The sequence below is a fragment of the Sus scrofa genome, chromosome 7 (genome assembly GCF_054392235.1).
Source record: "Sus scrofa isolate SSC_HxYL_T2T_F1_AM1 chromosome 7, Sscrofa_HxYL_maternal_Yorkshire_Landrace_v2.0, whole genome shotgun sequence".
Taxonomy (NCBI): domain Eukaryota; kingdom Metazoa; phylum Chordata; class Mammalia; order Artiodactyla; family Suidae; genus Sus; species Sus scrofa.
The window spans coordinates 70,389,482-70,408,261 of NC_139389.1; the positions used below are offsets into that span (position 1 = coordinate 70,389,482).

An 18,780-nucleotide genomic window follows, 5' to 3' on the forward strand; every position below is an offset into this window, starting at 1 on the left:
CTCCTGGGTTGGAAAAATTAATATCATAAAAATGGCCACACTACCCAAATCAATCTACAGATTCACTGCAATCCCTATCAAATTACCCATGACATTTTTCATAGAACTAGAACAAACAATCCAAAAATTTATATGGAACCGTAAAAGACCCAAAATTGCCAAAGCAATCCTGAGGAATAAAAACCAAGCAGGAAGCATAACTCTCCCAGACCTCAGGCAATATGATAAAGCCACAGTCATCAAGACAGTGTGGTACTGGTACCAAAACAGACATACAAACCAATGGAAGAGAATAGAGAACCCAGAATAGAGAACCTAGACAACCACAGTCAATTAATCTTCAACAAAGGAGGCAAGAATATAAAATGGGAAAAAGATTGTCTTTTTAGCAAGTGTTGCTTGGAAAACTGGACAGCTGCATGTAAATCAATGAAACTAGAACACACCCTCACACCATGCATGAAAATAAACTCAAAATGGCTTAAAGATATAAATGTAAGACAAAACACCATTAAACTCCTGGAAGAGAACATAGGCAAAACATTTTCTGATATCAACCTTACAAATGTATTCTCAGGTCAGTCTCCCAAAACAATAGAAATCAAAGCAAAAATAAACCAATGAGACCTAATCAAACTGACAAGCTTTTGCGCAGAAAAGGAAACCATAAAAAAACCAAAAAGACAACTTACAGAATGGGAGAAAATAGTTTCAAACAATGCAATTGACAAGGGCTTAATCTCTGAAATACACAAATAGCTCATACAACTCAACGGCAAAAAAGCCAACAACCCAATGGAAAAATGGGCAGAAGACCTCAATAGACATTTCTCCAAAGAAGATACAGAGATGGCCAATAAGCACATGAAAAAATGCTCAACATCACTGATTATTATAGAAATGCAAATCAAAACTACCATGAGATACCACTTCACACCAGTCAGAATGGCCATCATTAATAAGTCTACAAATAACAAATGCTGGAGGGGGTGTGAAGAAAATGGAACCCTCCTGCAATGTTAGTGGGAATGTAAGCTGGTACAACCACTATGGAAAACAGTATGGAGGTACCTTAGAAAACTATACATAGAATTACCATATGACCCAGCAATCCCACTCGGGCATATACCCAGACAAAACATTCCTTGAAAAAGATATGTGCACTTGCATGTTCTATTCACAATAGCCAAGACATGGAAACAACCTAAATGTCCATGTACAAATGAATACACTAAGAAGATGTGGTATATATACACAATGGAATATTACTCAGCCACAAAAAGAATAAAATAATGCCATCTGCAGCAACATGGATGGAACGAGAGACTCTCATACTAAGTGAAGTAAGTCAGAAATAGAAAGACAAATACTATATGGTATCACTTATACCTGGAATCTAATATAAGGCACAAATGAACTTTTCCACAGAAAAGAAAATCATGGACATGGAGAACAAACTTGTGGTTGCCAAGGGGGAGGGGGAAGGAGTGGGTTGTATTGGGAATTTAGGGTTAATAGATGCAAACTATTGCCTTTGGAATGGCTAAGCAATGAGGTCCTTCTGTACAGTACTGGGAACTATGTCTAGTCACTTATATGAAGCATGATAATGTGAGAAAAAGAGAGTATATATGTATGTGTGACTGGGTCACCTTTCTGTACAATAGAAAATTGATGGAACACTATAAACTAGCTATAATGGAAAAAATAAAAATCATTATAAATGAACAGAAATGATCATTACCTCACTTTATAACCCCATGAGTACTATTTTTCTTTTTTTCTGGTTTTCTTTATTTATTTTATTTTTATTGGAGTTTAGTTGATTTACAGTGTTGTGTCAATTTCTGCTGTACAGCATAGTGACCCAGGCATATATATAGTTTTTTAATGGTATTTTTTCATCATGTTCTACTCCGAGAGATTGGATATAGTTCAATATGCGCTATACAGTAGGACCTCATTGATTATCTATTCTAAATGCAATAGCTTGTATCTACCAACCCCAAACTCCCTATCTATCCCACTTCCTCCCTTCTCCCCACTCCACCACCTCCTGGCAACTGTAAGTCTGCTCTCTATGCCACACGGATGCAACTAAAAATTCTCATACTAAGTGAAATCAGACAGAGAAGGACAAATACCATATGATATCACTCATATGTGGAATCTAAAATATGACACAAATGATCTTGTCTACAAAACAGAAACAGATCATGGATATGGAGAACAGACTTATTGTTCTGTTTTGCAGTTGAGGAAATTGGGTCTTGAGAGATTAAATAATTGTCCAAAGTCAGACCACGAGCTGGGCCCTGATTCAACATCAAGTCCTATGCATTTAACTTCCATCCCAAGTCTGTACTCCTCACTCACATCACTCCTTGCTTATCCCCACTGTTCTCTGAGAGCAAGGTCAAAGCTCGGAAGAGATTTTATCTTTTGGAAAAAAACTTCTTTTTCACCAGCATCTGCAGGAGGACTCTTTTGGTCTGACTGCCTAATCTGATGGTTTCTGCATCTCATTTTGAAGACTTTTTTTTTTTACTTCCATGATACATTTTAATGGAATCTTGGATTTCCTTCCTCTATGACTTCTTTTGGCCTGATTTATCTTCCTTCTCTCTCTCTCTCTCTCCCTTTTTTTTTTTTTTTTTTTTTTTTGCTGTCTGTGGGCATTTCCCTGGGTTTATCCTTAGCTCCCTTCTCCCTGGTCTCCACATTTTATTGCGTCCAGATGATTGTTACATAAGCGTGGATGACAGATCATTTCTAATATAAGTTTGCTATCAATTCTGCTCTACAAATATGAAAACAAACAAGGTGGATGAAATGCATAAGAAGTGTTAGGTATAGATAGTAAGTTGGTAGCTTATCACATGCAGGCAAAACTCCTGCTACATATGGATAATGAGTCAGCAAGTAGCTCATGAGAAACAGAATGCAAACTATAGTTAGTAACCTGTGACACACACTAACTATATAACTAAAGGAATATATAACTGAACAAATAAGAACATTACTTATAGACAAAAAGAGATAAGTAGGCCAAGTCATAATCATGCACCACCCCCAACCCCAGCAGGAGTATTGATACTCCTTTGAAAGTTTTCAGCATTTTATTTGAATATCTTGCCTGCTAGTTTTCCTGCCATGTACACATCCTATCTACACCTCTAGTCTGAAAGCTCCCAGAAGACAGGCATACTGACATATGCATCCTTTATTACTGGAGCATTTGGTGTCCAGAATTGCTGCCTAATACAGTGGAAGAGATGATGGCATAACCTGGGCATCTTGGCTAAAAGTTAACACTGCTTCTCTTTTATTGTCATTTTCATAAAGCTCTCCATCTGTGAAATAACTGATATTTTAAAAATGAGGTTTTTATCAAGAGCTAATGTTCTCCAGTTCTCACAATAAACACATGTATCACCCAGGTAGAAAGAATATTTTTCCTTTTACTGAAAACAAACAAATAAATAAAAATAATTTATACACACCTATGCTGATGCATTACACATATACCTTATTTTTAATGTACTAATAGTATGTAATGTAGAGGCAGTACAGGATAGCAGGTAAAAACACTGACTCTGGTGTCCAGTGCCAGGTTTTGCAATGTGTTTGTAACTTCCTACCTCTGTGACCTTGAGTAGCTTATTTTCTACCTACCTTCCCCAGTGAGTCCTCATCTATAAATGTTGGGAAAATAGAAATAGTACCCAGTGCATAGGGCTATTGAATGGAATAAATGAGCTAAAGCAGGCAAAAAGTGCTTAGAACAGTGCCTGGCAAGTGGTAAGCTGTCAATACATCTTAGCTCTTATTATAAGAGCTACAAATCCTACAAAGCCATTTTAAACAGACTTCTTTATACCTTGTCTGAATAACCTTCCAGCCAGAACTGTTTGCCTTTCAAAACCAGATTCCAGTCTCACATCCTCCCTAGATAAGCAAATATAGGCACACTCATTATAGAAGCCAAGAAAAGCTGCAAATAATGCTGATGGTCATTAACTCTAATAATACTCCCTTTATGTTTGTTTTTTCCTGTTGAGTTTATGAACCATTTTCACATTCACTGCATCATTGGATTTTCACAACACCTCTGTGACAAAACCAGCCAGCTATTATTTCTCATTTTTGGAGAGAGAAGGAAACTAAAACACAAAGGGGTTAAAATGGCTTGCCTTTGGTCACCTGGAGGATGACCATGAACTCCTGGTATTATAACCACTGACCAGCCATGGACCTTCTTTTTGCCCAACACTGATAGAGTGGGTTCTACCGACAGATCTTAAGAGCTCGAATAGCTTCCGGCCTCTAGTCCCTGGCTTGTCGTCCCCCCAACTTTGTCTTTTCAAAATTCTCAGTCAGAAGAAATACTTTACTTAAAGATTTTGCTACTAGGATCCTTCTTCCATTTAAAATGATCTTGGAGTTCTGAGAAAACAAAAACCTCTTTGCAAAAACTGATGTGTTTACCTCCTTCACACCCTGCTGCTTTTAAGCTGAGTGGCTGCATAACAGGCGTTCTAGCAGCACAGCGCTGACCCAGAGATGTATTGTCTGGGTTTAATTCCTATTTGCCACTAACCAGCTGCATGACCTTAAGAAAATTACTTAATTTCCCCATGCCTCAGTTTCCCCATCTTTAAAATGGGGAGAACATATTACCTACCTCACGGGGTTCTTGTGATGACTGTAAGAAATAATGTGGATAAAGCACTCCAAAGAGCACCTGGCAATATAAGTGTGTGCTTCTATTATTATTACATATGAGAAAATCGTCTTTAATTCTTTCTCCTTTTGGCTGGTATTGCTCCAGCTGCCTAATGCAAGAGCTGTCACTGCGTGAACCAAAATGACCAGATCCTGTAACGCTCAAATGCTAAACTCTCCCCTGGACGTGCTCTCCCTCACATACCTTGAATTAAAATGTCCATGATCTCATATTACCCCCAAATCTATCTCGACAAGTCTGTTTCCTGACTTTTACCCTCGTCACCATGATTGCCCTCTAGTTTCACCTAAGGAATATGTTGCTATAGCAACACTCACCACCCACAGTGAACAGTCAAATTTCATTTCTCAGATACAACTATTAGAAAATAAATGGTCCATGTAACATTCTTTGTGTTTATTCCCCTGTTCATTTGTGAAATCTCCTACCTGTTTGAGGCAGTCATAAATGCAAGAAACTAACTTTATAAACATTTGAGCAATAATTTGTTAATTCAACAAAAATGCTATTCAGATTCTCAATGTTTTAAAAATAGCTTTCTGTCAACATAAAGTTATTTTTAAAAAAGGAGATTTAGAAGCTACTTCAATCCAAGATTTTTGTTCAGTCAAACTACTTCTTATTTTGTAATAGGAACATGAAATGAATTGTAACATATTATTTGCTAAAAAGAATGTTGCCTTTTATTTTTATACCCGGAGCAAAAAAATGACTTATTTAACTGTTTCAAAAACAAAAAGAGGGGCAGAGAATTTCTACTTCTCTTCAATGGCCTCCCCACCAAATCCATCCTTAATCTCCTAATGTAAGAGGAAGTAATAACACATGATATGTGTACCAGCTGTGGCTAGTACTACATATTTCCAGGTTCGTGGTCAGGGAACACCCAGTCCAAGCCTTCTACATGGGAATGTCACGAATTAATAGTAACCATGTTCGTTCCCTTCCACACCGGATTCTCTGGTTCCTTAATAAGCAATGGTTAGAGCTGAGGATCTTCAACTGTGGAGGCCTGGGAATGGAGGTAAGGAGAAAGCTCAGCTCTATCAATGCCATCTCTCCGTCCTGGTGGGTGAATGAGCAGAACCCCATCCCCACCCTTCCCTCTATCATCCCACTTTTCCCCATCTCACCACCTCTTCTGACTCTCCTCCTCTACCTTGGGTAATATGCCATACTGATGATTCTTAATCATAACCAAAACAGCATTTGGCAAGTATATAATAAACTTGAAGTTCAAGAGAAGAGTAAAGCTAAGCAATATCTGGGACAATACTCTTGAAAGAACTCTTTAGAATAAAACTTAGGAATTTTGATCAAGTGCTATTAAAAAATCAATTCATATAAGCCTATGCATTGGTGGTTTTCATTTCTCTAAACCACTTGGCTCCTTTTGTATTTTACCTTTACTAGGAAATCTCAGTTGATTTGTTTAAAACAATAAAAACTCATTTATGTATGTGGATAGAGGAGACATGGACCACTTACAGGAGCATATAAATTAGAAGGCATTTGAAAAATCTGGCATTAGAAGATTATAAATATGGTGTGTAATAGTAAATGTGGTCATTTAGCCTTATTCTGTGTTCAGAGATGCACTCCGAATTTCAAAAGAAGATGTATTTTTTTTTTTAAATTCAGAGAAAACAACCTCAGGATTCTTCCCAAAATTCTAAATATCAGACAAGTCCTTCCTGCCATACTGACATTTTCTATTAAAAGTGAGTAAATATTAGCGGCAAAAATCAGTGAGGTGATTCCTTTTGAAGAAGCACTGTAGGTAGGTGGTAGAGAGATGATGAGCAGGTACCAGGAAAACAGACATCACAAGAGACAGCATGGGGCCGAGGAGCAGCACCTACATGGAATGAGATCATGCTTATTGTGGAAAGTCTAACTTCCCGGTATGGAGGTTAGTGGGCAGTTTCTCTATAATTGGGAAAGAACAGAAAGATGTATCTTTCTGAAAGTTGTTCCAAGTGGACTTTTTAAATACCTAGATGAATGTAATTTTCATCCTGTAATAACTAGTTCTTTTTCTTGTATCTAAGTAACTATAATTTTAAGCAAGCTAAATAGCCGTTAAAAGAAATAAGATTTAAATATAATGTAAAGAAAAAAATATTACTTCCTCATCTTCAGGATGGGCAGATACTGAAGCAATTTCCTGAGAAGAGGCTGTAGATCTATAAATCAAAAGGAATTCCCTAATAGTGCAAGTCAAGCTAAACCCAATTTTAGATAAAAAGCATCTTTTTTATGTAATGATTTTTATTTTCCATTATAGCTGGTTTACAGTGTTCTGTCAATTTTCTACTGTACAGCATGGTGACCCAGTTACACATATATGTATACATTCTTTTTTCTCACATTATCAGGCTCCATCATAAGTGACTACACATAGTTCCCAGTGCTACACAGCAGGATCTCATTGCTAATCTATTGCAAAGGCAATAGTCTGCATCTATTAACCCCAAGCACCCCATCCATCCCACTCCCTCCTCCTCCCCCTCCCCCTCCCCCTTGGCAACCACAAGTCCGTTCTCAAAGTCCATGATTTTCTTTTGATTGTTATCCTAATGAATCTCAGGTAAAGGTAGTTGTTGCCAAATTCAGTTGTTTCTGGTATTTGATTGTCCACATTTAAGACTTCAGAATATTTGAAATTAATGAAAGGTATTAGTAGAGTAACCTCTGATGACTATTCAAGATACAGCGTGGAAATTCACCAAAAGCTTTGTAGGCTTGGAATTAAGTCCTCAGAGTCTGTTAGTGGAAAGAAGAAAAAAAGAAGTTCTATCCCTGATGCCAATGGAGGAGGTGTTTTCCAGATCTTTTTGTGTCCAGTATGAATAAGAGGTCCCTCTAATTGAATTCCTTTGAGAGCACACAGTTTAAACCTGGGATTATGTTTAACCTGTCTGCTTCATACTTAAAGAACTAAAAGGTTTACACCTTGAGGCTATTTTTTGTCCAGTTGCTTTGAAAGAAGAGCATATTAGCACATTGAACTCTGTGAGCAGTGTCTGATATAATGAATGGATGATTTAACATGGGATTAATGCTCCACTTACAAAAATAGCTCCAGTGTGTACACACTAAGCGCTCAAAAGAAAGGAAGCTAGCCCCCACAGGCAACCAGACATTCTGACTGGTCAAATAAAGCTTGGGGTTATTATTTTAATTATGTAAAGGCAAATCATTGTTCTGACCAGCCTCTAGTGATAAAACAGGGCCCAAGGGCTTCATTTATTAGCTGTTGATATTAATTAAACAACCCGCTTATTACTGTTCTAGTTGCTCTGGAGGGTATAGATCCAGTCCAAAGTATTAATGACTTTGAGAAATGCAGTTGGAAAACTAGACTACTACACAGGAAACAATAACAAATAATACAAGGCTATATGTTCATATAGCAGAGGCTTCTAGTTCTGCTGGAGAGAAATAGGAAGCCATGAAGAATTTTTAAAATTGGGAGCAGGAGTTGGGAGCAGAGGAGGGTGACATAGTGGATATGTGCTTTGTGATAACCTTGGAGGACATGTGGAGGGCAGTGTGCTTGGTGGGAGGGGTGGGGGTAGATCATAAGAGATGAGACCAGGAGCCTGGTTTGGGGGCTGTCATGAGCCCAGGTAATATAGAGCAGAGGTCGTGGGAACAGAAAGAGCACAAAGGATACATTCCAGAGGCATAGCTAAGGTGAGAACCACAGGAAAGAGTGACCAATTTTTTGTGGAAGGGGAAGGTTCAAGGTTCAAGTTTCAGGAATGTCTGTGGTTTCTCCTTCAGAGAAGAAGCTTAACCTGAAATGGCAGTTTTTGGAATTTCAGCATGAAATAATGATACTTCAGTCTAAAGGCAGGATGCTTTTGATGTTAGAAACTCAAGTAAATATTGCTACTGTAGGTCAGATTTCCAATAGAACTCAGGGCCCCGTTGACTACGGGCAATATACATATAGAACTGAAGCAGTGTTCTCTCCACCCATCACCCAAAAAAGGGAGCTCTAACATTCGTTCGGATGTCACAGACTTGGTGCTCCCATTCTCATTCGCTCCTCCAGTAGTGGTTGATCCTGTTTCTACTTCCACTACACCTGCTCACTCTTGGACCATAGTTTAAATGATGCATCCTCACCTTCCCAGGACCAGTGAGTCTAAATGAATATTTTCTGTAACCTCTTTTCTTCATAGCACTCATCACACTTTTTAACTATCCATCTATTAATTTACTTGTCTTTCATGAGATCACAAATTCATTTAAAACAAAGAGATGTTTCTATTTTATTTTTCACTGCATTTCCAGTGTGGGGTTCAGTGCTAAAGACATGGGAGGTACTCAATAATGTATGTTGAATCAATGAATGAATTCTCCATTTCAGTTGCATTGCCTTTAATGCTTTAGATGATAATTCCATGGACAGAAATTTACTAGTCAGTTGTATGTGGTTGGAGAGGAAGTGAAAGATAAAAGAGTGATGGAAAAATATAAGTGGATTTAATGTCCAACCAGATATAGGAGATGAAGAAGGGAGATGCCAGTGACTCAAACCTGGGTGACTAGAAGCTTTCTTACATCTCATGCTCTCTGGGAATGCTGTCTTTCAGGCCATGGGGAAAAAAAATGTTGTTGTATTTTGGCAGTTAAGTTGGAGTTGTACTCAAATTCAAATTACAAAGTGCTGAGTTATATGATAATTCTACTTTTAATTTTTTGAGGAACTGCCATACTGTTTTCCATAGCAACTGCACCAGTGTGTATTATCACTGATAGTCACAACGATGTGAATATATTTAAGATTGCTGAACTGTATGCTCAAAAATGGTTAAGATCATAAATTGCATGTCATATTTTTTACCACATTTAAAAAAAAATGTGAGGTGTTCACTGGGCGCCTACTGGGTGCTGCTAAGGATGTTGGCAGCACCTCTGATGACTGATCCCTCAGGCGATACTGGAACCTCTAAACCCAAGTGTTTCATGGAAGAGTTTGAGGGGAGAAGATGGAGTGTTAGACAATAAACCCTTTCTAACTTTATTATTACCCTGAGTTTTCATCCAGATGGATTAAGTAGTCTCATTATTCATAAAAGCCTGAGTATCAGTTTTCAGGTGGACTCTGAAGTAGCATAAAAAAATTAGGAGATTTAACATTTTATTTGGCTCTCCCTCTAGCATTTACTATTTCGTTTTCATTAAGCCACCCCAAGCTGAACTTGAGATGATTTCATTCTCTTTCTGCATGTGTTCTTCCCTTAAAGCCTCCTGTTTTGTCCATACCCCGGCAATCAGAAGTTCCCAGAACAGGGATTGAACCCAAGCTACATTAGTGGCAATGCAGAATCCTTAACTGCTAGGCCACCAGAGAACACCCTCTCATTATTCTTATTGATAGACATGTCAGTAACTTAAAATATCCAAAGGACTTTGGCCTCTAGCACCTCCTTCATATTTCTGTTTTCTTTTAAAAGAATCCATAGTATTCTCTTTAACGGTTTCAAAAACTGAGGAGAACAAAATAATTTCCTGAATATAAACATAGTCTCAACAATAAAAATATTACATTTATACCCTGTTGACTGATATACATATAAATATATATAGTATTATACACACACACATATATAAAACGTCTTAGGTGGAGAAGAGTTGGAGAGGCAGCGAATTGGCAAAGGGAAAGGTTGCTTATTTCAAGAGACCAGCAAATTGAATTCTTACCCCTCATCTGTGAGGAGGGATAAGACAGAGCTAACAAGTCTACACCATGAAAAGAGAGTCAGAGAAAGGCCAGAGTTGTTGCCCTCTCACTGCTGGGTTGAGATTCGTAGGTGCAGCAAAGTCATGGTGTGTCTGTTGCTGAGCAAAGAGGACTCAGCAGAGCTTCTTCTGAATTCTCCCAGTAGAAAGAGGGAAAGAGGATTTCTTGTTCTGCTGCTGAAGAAGAAATCCTTCTCCGTGCTGAAATTTGCTTTCTCCACAATCCTACTAATCCTCAAGGAGGTTCAGGAGTGAGTGAGGAGGGATTTACAAAGCCTTTTCCCCTATTGCTTTTCCTTGCCGCTGGGCAGAAGGCCCAAAGCCCACAAGAGGTACACTGCATTCCCCCTGCCCCCCATGCCACCCTCTCCTCATTTTGAATGCACATTCAGATACTAACCCAAGAGTGCTATGTTGTTCAAGACTACTCAGCTTGTAATGGACAATGTATTTCTTCTTCTTTGCTTTTTTTTTTTTTTTTTGTCTTTTTAGGGCCTAACCCACAGCATACAGAAATTCACAGGCTAGGGGTCTAATCGGAACTACAGCTGCTGGCCTATACCACAGCCATAGCAATGAGAAATCCTAGCTGTGTCTGTGACCAACACCACAGCTCACCGAAACATCAGATTCTCAACCTGCTGAGTGAGGCCAGGGATCGAACCTATGTCCTCATGGATACTAGTTGGATTCATTACCAATGAGCCACAACAGGAACTCCTGGACAATGCATTTCTAAATTTCTTCCCTGCCTTCCATTTTCATCTCCCATGACTCGGGGTGGCCCTGTTAAATAGAAGACCAGGAAAACTATAATTCTCAAGAGGATTGCCCAGTGAGACTTCCTGCTAGCACCTGCCCAGTTGCGAGGAAGGGTTATTATTAAACAATGATGTATGCACATTTTAAAATTGTGACTCCCTTGCTAAATATGAGGTAGTGAAAGGAAGCTGGTACAAGGTGTTCTAAACTGCCAATAACGGTAAGGCCAAGTCCACAGTAAGACCATTCATAAAAGGTGTAATTGAGCAAAAACATAATAGCAATGATCATCAGTTTGCCATAGATGTGTCTGTGTACTGCAACTACAGTATAGCAAGCAGCACGTTCCCTCTCTCCTCACTATAATAAATCATGTCGTATTGCGTGAATTCAGAACAAAACAAAGAAGTAGAGTACCAAAAAGATTTATGGCATCCAATTTTATTGAACAGATTTTGCCTAAATCACTGCTATTTTCAAACAGAAATTCTGGATGCTAAAGCAAAAAGCAAACAAAAATCTTCTGAAGGTATCATATTTGAAATGCTATATAGTAGTAAGAATAAATCACATATCTGGAATAGATAAGCTAATATAGAATATGTTAGGCAGGGGTAGGAGAAGTTATCAGATACTCAGGCCCATAAAAATAGGCCAGATAGTAAATCTGGCTAATAATAATTTCAAGGTCTCTGCCTCCATGAGGTAAATGCTAAGGTAACTGCTGATTATCCCTAGTACTTATGAAGTGATAACAGATAAGCCTAATAGGATTTGAATTTAAGTAGCTGCAATTTTTCCCCTCCTTCTTCCAGTTCTGTGAAGTGGAAATTCCATAGTCATCAATAGAAAATGCACACTTTCAGACTTAAGGCATGCCCTGATGATCAAGCACACTTACCATACAAATCCCTCCAGACCAGATCATAGCATGAAATTAGGGCTGGATCAGGCACCACAGTAAGATGTTCAGAGACCTAAATAAAAGTGCCGCTTTTGCTACAGTAAGAATTTCTTAGTAAACAGGTCCTAAACTAGTTCTGCGGATCAATTTACTGGGTAACACATTTAACCAATGGGATTGGAACTGCTGGACCAATGGTATAATGACCTGATTCATGACAAAAATGTAGAAAATTCTGTTTGTTTAATTACTAATATTCAGCATTTTTGCTAAGTCACTGGCACTTTATCATGTGAGTACTGTGTATGCATGTGCCAACACACATGTGCCCCGTGTGGTATGTTATATCTTGAGTGCCTACTATAGCTTAGCTACATTAGTAGGGACCTGGGATAAAGGCTGAAGAAGAGAGACACAACCACTACCCCCCAAGAAAATACAGTCTGGCAGAGCAATGCTTCTCAAACTTCTAATGTGCATACACATCACCTGGGGATCTTGTTAGCATGCAAATTCTAATTCACTGTGTCTGGGGTAGTACTGAGATTCTGCATTTCTAATTACTTCCTTTTAATGCCAGTGTTGCTGGCATTTGAGTAATAAGGTACTGGAGGACACAGATATCTCATCCCATAAATAAACAATGGTATGCTTCCATTTGTGATAGGTCATGTAAAAGAAAAAGTACAAGGATACATGAGATGAAATTTAGTGTGGGCTCCATATACACTTTGGAGCTTGGTGAGGGGATGTTGAAGCCACAACCTTCAGAGTTTAGAACATGGCAGGCTAAGTTATTGAGACCAATAATAGTGAATGCTACATATGTCTTTGGTGTCTTTCTGCCTGAAGGTATTTCCCTGGATATTGGAGTATGCATGACTGGCTCAGGGATTGCTGGAAAAATACCCTGGAGCTGCTTGCTTGAGGGACAGGAATTTATAAATAAATACTCCAGCTTTACCACCCCTCGGTGAGACACACTTAGTTGGGTTTCATAGATTCTCAGTTCCTTGCACTAGTGATCCCTAACTGCCCAGAACTATAACTCTTATATTAACTTCCCTATCTCACTCCTTGCTAACGACTTCTGGCCTCACCTCCAAATCAATGACTTGGCTCCAAAACCTTGTCTCAGGGTTTGCTTTTGAGGGAACCCAAATTAAGAAATCAACTCTCTCAAAGGAGACAACAAACAATAATGAAATATATATATTATGCTCTCATATATGTGCATAGGTGCTCGCGCGCACACACACACACACACACACGCCAGGTTGAATTCTAAAAGGGAAGAAAGAACACAAAAACCTAAAGTGAGCACTGAGACCACTTACTCTTACCCTGGGACATCTGCTGCCAATCCTAGTGATCTAGAACTTCTGTTTTGTTAAACTCATGGGGAGAAAAGGACAAGTGTCTAAACCCAAGGAAACCTATCAGTTAGCTGAGCTGCATCCTTAATATGAGGATGAGGGTGAACCAGCAGTAAACCCAACTCTTCTCACCTCAGAGAATTGTAAGGGAAGTTGCCTTGGGATTGAATAGAGCAGAGAGGAAATATCCCAAAGAAGTGGTAATCCTAAAATGGCCCTATTTCCTAATTTGGATGGTGGCCTCATGGTTATTTGTAAAATCATACATCAGTATTTTAGGCACTTCTATATATACATTTTACTCCACAATTTTAAAAGACATAATTTAAAAAAATCAAACAGATAAGAAAGAAATGATTTCAGTAAACAGAAATTGTCTAAGAATTATGAGGTATTCTGGAGGAACACAGAACAGGCTAGTGTAGCTGGAACATAATGAGCAAGGGGGAGAATGGTGGTAGATTCGGTCATATCCATGTACTCATTTGTGACAAGTACTGCCTTTTTAATGGAGCTTACATTGAGTAGGAGACAGGCAAAAACAGTCAAATAAATGAACAAGATAATTGCTATGAAGAAAACAAAGTAGGTTGGTGTGGTAGAAAGAGACTAGGGTTAGAGTTACTTGGTGGGGAAATAGAGATTAGGTTGCCTTGAAATAGCTTACTTAGGTGCTGGAGGATAAAGCTAGGAAGGGGCTTAGAAGCCAGTGCCTTGTAGGTCTCAGTAAGGATTTGAGCTTTAAGAGAAATAGAGATATACACAGGATAGAGATGAAATCATGCTAAGGTTATTAAAGATCATCCTGATGAGTCTGTAAAGAGTGAATTCCGTGGGGTCCAGAATGATGCAGGCAGAAAAGTGAGAAGACCCTGGACAGGGGCCAACTAGGATGATCAAAGTGAAGACATAGAACTAGATCTATTCAAAATATACTGTAGACTTAGAATCGAATATTCCTTACATTTAACTGATACAGATTCTCCCCCTTGAAAAAAATCACTAATCACAGGGTCCTATCTTTTTGGCTACAGTGATTGAAGAAATGCCTGGCACACTACTGAAGCTAGATTGATCAGAATCTTTTCTTGAGATTTTGCTAATGGAGCTAGAGAAGGCTCTCTTTTACTGGAATGTTATAAGGGTATAACATGAAAACTTCCAGTGGTCTTGTTCAGGTCATTTGAAGAAAGGAGGAAGCAGGGGAGGATACAGCCATGAAGAGAGAAGAGAAAGGGAGAAAGATTGTGACAAATCCTTTTGTGATTCATCTCCTGGCTTCTGTGGTCCCGGCAGTATTCCATTTGACTATTGGGACTACTCCAGGATTTGTCTCAGTTACACGAATCATATAATCCCCTTCTGCATTTAGCTAATTTGAGCAGTATTTCTGTCACATATAACTGAAAAAAACCCAACCAGTTGGTGGGGGAGCATCTTGGGGGACAGATGTGGCATTAATGGAAATGATGAAAGCAAGTTGGGAACCTGGCTCAGGAGGTAAGAACCAAAGTTCTGTTTAGGAAATGGGAATTTAAATATTTATGAGATATAGTATATAAGTCCCTAGTGAACACATGAGTTTAGAGCTTAGTCAAGAAGAATAGAGTGTGGATATGTTTGGGCATCACTGGCATAGAGATGATATCCAAAGCCATGGACTGATATGTGATTCAATTACATGAAGTAGACAGTATCTGGTGGGAAGAGAAAAGGGGCCAGGACCAGGATATAATGAACTCCAAGTTCTATGGATCTGATCAGATAGATGCCAAACTTTAATTAAGGAAAAGGTCAGCAACTCACCCATCATTCCCCACCTCCATACAACTGTAGTTTATTTGTTTGCTGGATGATGTTAACTAACCCTACTGTTTTCACCTTCACTGTGATCGGTCAGAAAAAAGTCTGGGTAAGATATGAGAGAGAGAGTGTGTGTGTATTTGTGTGATTTTAAAGTAATGAGACTAATTTTCAAGAGTGGCTCATAAACTGGCTCTGTAGGCAATTTGGAAAAAATATCTGAGTGGTAAAATAAATATTTATACTTTAGAACTTGCTAGGCATTTGGATTATAACAAGCCTTTTGTGTGCATGAGTCATTGCTCCATTATTTCTTGATTATAAACTTGGCAGTGAGGACATGTACTAATTCTGTAATGGCCACCACAAGAGAATAATTTTTTTATATTACCTCCAGGGTACATGGAATATGGTCAGCACTGCCTTTGTTTAGAGAGCAGTTTGAAAGCTGAAAGTTTAATGGTTTTTAAAGTTTCTTATTTCTGTACTAAACCAAAAGAGTACCTGTCATTTCTTAAATGACTGACTGTATATAAATGTATGCAGATAACTTAAATACAATGCCACCTAAAGGAAGTCTCTATCTATTCAGCTGGATATGAAGTTATTAGGTTATGAACCTATATATGTCAGGTTAAGAGTCAAATCATATATCTTGATTGGGTCATTACATAATGACGATTAGAAGTTGTTTTCAAAAAAAATAAAATGACCAGATTTTATCATTCATTAAGCGCTTCATGGACACATGAGATTTCGAATTTAAAATTTACTTAGTTAAAAATATAAAGATATTGACTATTGATCATTTTGTTAAGGTCCAATACTGTTCTAAAAGGCAAAGAATCATCACAATTCTTAGTCTCTAACTTAGATTAGCTTCTGAATGCCATGTTCTCCTAATGGAATGTTGTCTTCTTTTCAATTTCCTCTGAAGTATTTTTATATATTTTTGGTGAACTCAGAAATATGCTAAGACCCAGATGTTGTTTTCTTTAAACAATAATGGAATTTGTTCAGTGAAGACCAACAACTTTATATATTTATGAGATGACTTGGGATGTGATTAGTGAACTTTCTCCATCTTTGTTTCGATAATTTAAAGTTAATAATTAAATGAAAATGTTGGAGTAAACTTATTTTCCTTCTATACCCTCTCTAGTTCTTTGATGGCTTTGTATAAATCAGTGAGCAAATAAATACTATATGTGATTCTTGACAATAATACACAGATTGTCTGAAAAGTCTAGAAGCGTCTGGAAATATTTCCTTTATTATACTTTTTCAGATTAATAATTGGCTTAAATTTAGAAATGTTGACCTGGAAAAACTGTAAGGATCAAAGGGAAATATACTGACAACATTTCTTGAAAATATACTTAGCATCTTGACTTATATTTTACATTTTGGAACTCAGCTGCTCAGAGTCAGATTAATTATAAATTTTGGTTCATGTCATTCTCTCATTGTCCAGATAAAGCCACTTTTAATTTTGTTAATTATTTATTTATTTTTAATAATGGAATAACCACCTACAAAACCCCTATCCAAAACAAAAGCTAGGAATCTAACAGCAGCCCACATCAAATACCATTTCTCTACCAATTCATCCTTCTTCTCTCTCCCACCCAAAGGATCCATCACCAACAATCTTATGTTCATGGTTCCTTCTATCTCATTGTATTAACTATTTTCCCTAAAAATGTACAAATATATATTTAACGGTTTTTTAATTTTACAAAAAGAATATCAGATTCTGTGTAGTCTTTTGGAATTTTTGTCACTTAACATGGTATTGATAAGATTAATTCATATTGTTCCTTGTGGCTATATTTCCTTCATTTTGATTGCTATATAATATTCACTGAGTGCATGTACCACTGGTTATTTATCTACCATCTCTTGCGGGACATTTGGACTCATTCTGTTTTTTTCAACGGTGCTGATATTGACATCTTTTAATTTATCTTGTCTTATACATATGCAAGAGTTTTTCTGAGTATATACCTAGGTACTGACGTACTAGTCAAGATTATGTAAATGTTCAATTTTAGGAAAATATGGCAAGCTTTTGCAAAGTTGTTTCTCTCATAATGTAACATATAAAAGAGGCTGTGGATCTACACTTGTTACTGTCAGAATTTTAAATATTTGGAATCTAATTAAGGTAAAATAATATCCTATAATGATCTTAAATAACATTATTTAAAATTACATTCTAGGGAGTTCCCATCATGGCTCAGTAGTTAATGAATCCAACTGGGAACCATGAGGTTGCAGGTTCAATCCCTGGCTTCGCTCAGTGGGTTAAGGATCCAGCATTGCCATGAGCTATAGACATGGCTCAGATCCTGCATTGCTGTTCCTCTGGCCTAGGCCAGTGGCTACAGCTTAGATTAGAGCCCTAGCCTGGTAACTTCCATATGCCGCAGGTGTGGCCCTAAAAAAGACAAAAAGACACACACACACACACAAAATTACATTCTGGGAATAAGGTTTCCTTTTGAAATGATAGAAATGTTTTAGAACTAATAGAGATGATGGTTGCCTGACATTAAGAATGTACTAAAAGTCACTTAATTGTACACTTTAAAATGGTTAGTTTTACATTATGTGAATTTTAACTCCATTAAAAAAGAAGAAAAAAAAAGGAACACAGGCACTAGGTTCAGAACCCCTGGGTTCATTCTTGCTCATTTGACCCCATTCTAACTATATACATGATTACTAGATTTCAGTTTTCTTATCTGAAAAATGGGCACATAAGTAAGACTAACCTACAGGGGCAGCCATGAGCACTAAACCCACAGCTGCCAGAATAAATGTTCCATCAAGTGAGCTGTTAATAAAAATAAATAAATAATAAAAATGAAAACATTCCTTCATTTCTAGTTTTCTCAAGTATACTACTATATTTCAAAATGTGTTAGATATAAACAGATCAATACAAAGTAATTAATAACAAAATGATATAGGTCTTAGTTGAAGCTAACTTTTTTTTCTAACTCCTCTCACATCTCTTCAGACATGGCCAGGACTGTGATATGCAGTCATTATGGCCACTATGTTTTCTTCTAATATCCCACCTCCCTAGGCAGGATGCCAGGGGGTGAGATGATATATATATTCACTGTAAGCTTTTCAATCATTCTTTCTTACCCTGAAAACCTCACCTCATCTCAAGAGATGTTTAAAACATCTAAGAGATTTTCCTTGACTACTTAGATTTGTAGAAGTTTTATTTTATGAAAATACACATTACTACATAAACATTTACCAACACACAGTCATTGGATAGCAAAGGTATATAGCGTTGGCCCAAGTAATTAGGTCTTTTTTAAAATCCACTCAATTAGATTTCTAGACTTTCATGTTCCTTTTTCATAAGGCATTAATTTAAATGCAAAGTCATGTTTAAGATGATTCTCAGG

The 18,780-nt window shown here is 37.6% G+C and overlaps 1 long non-coding RNA gene across 3 annotated transcripts in view; it reads right to left on the bottom strand.

Annotated features, from left to right (window-relative positions):
* The window catches only part of LOC102159091 (uncharacterized), a 421,098-nt gene that overhangs the window by 25,130 nt on the left and 377,188 nt on the right, over window positions 1-18,780 (bottom strand). The gene's annotated exons all lie outside the window — the stretch shown is intronic.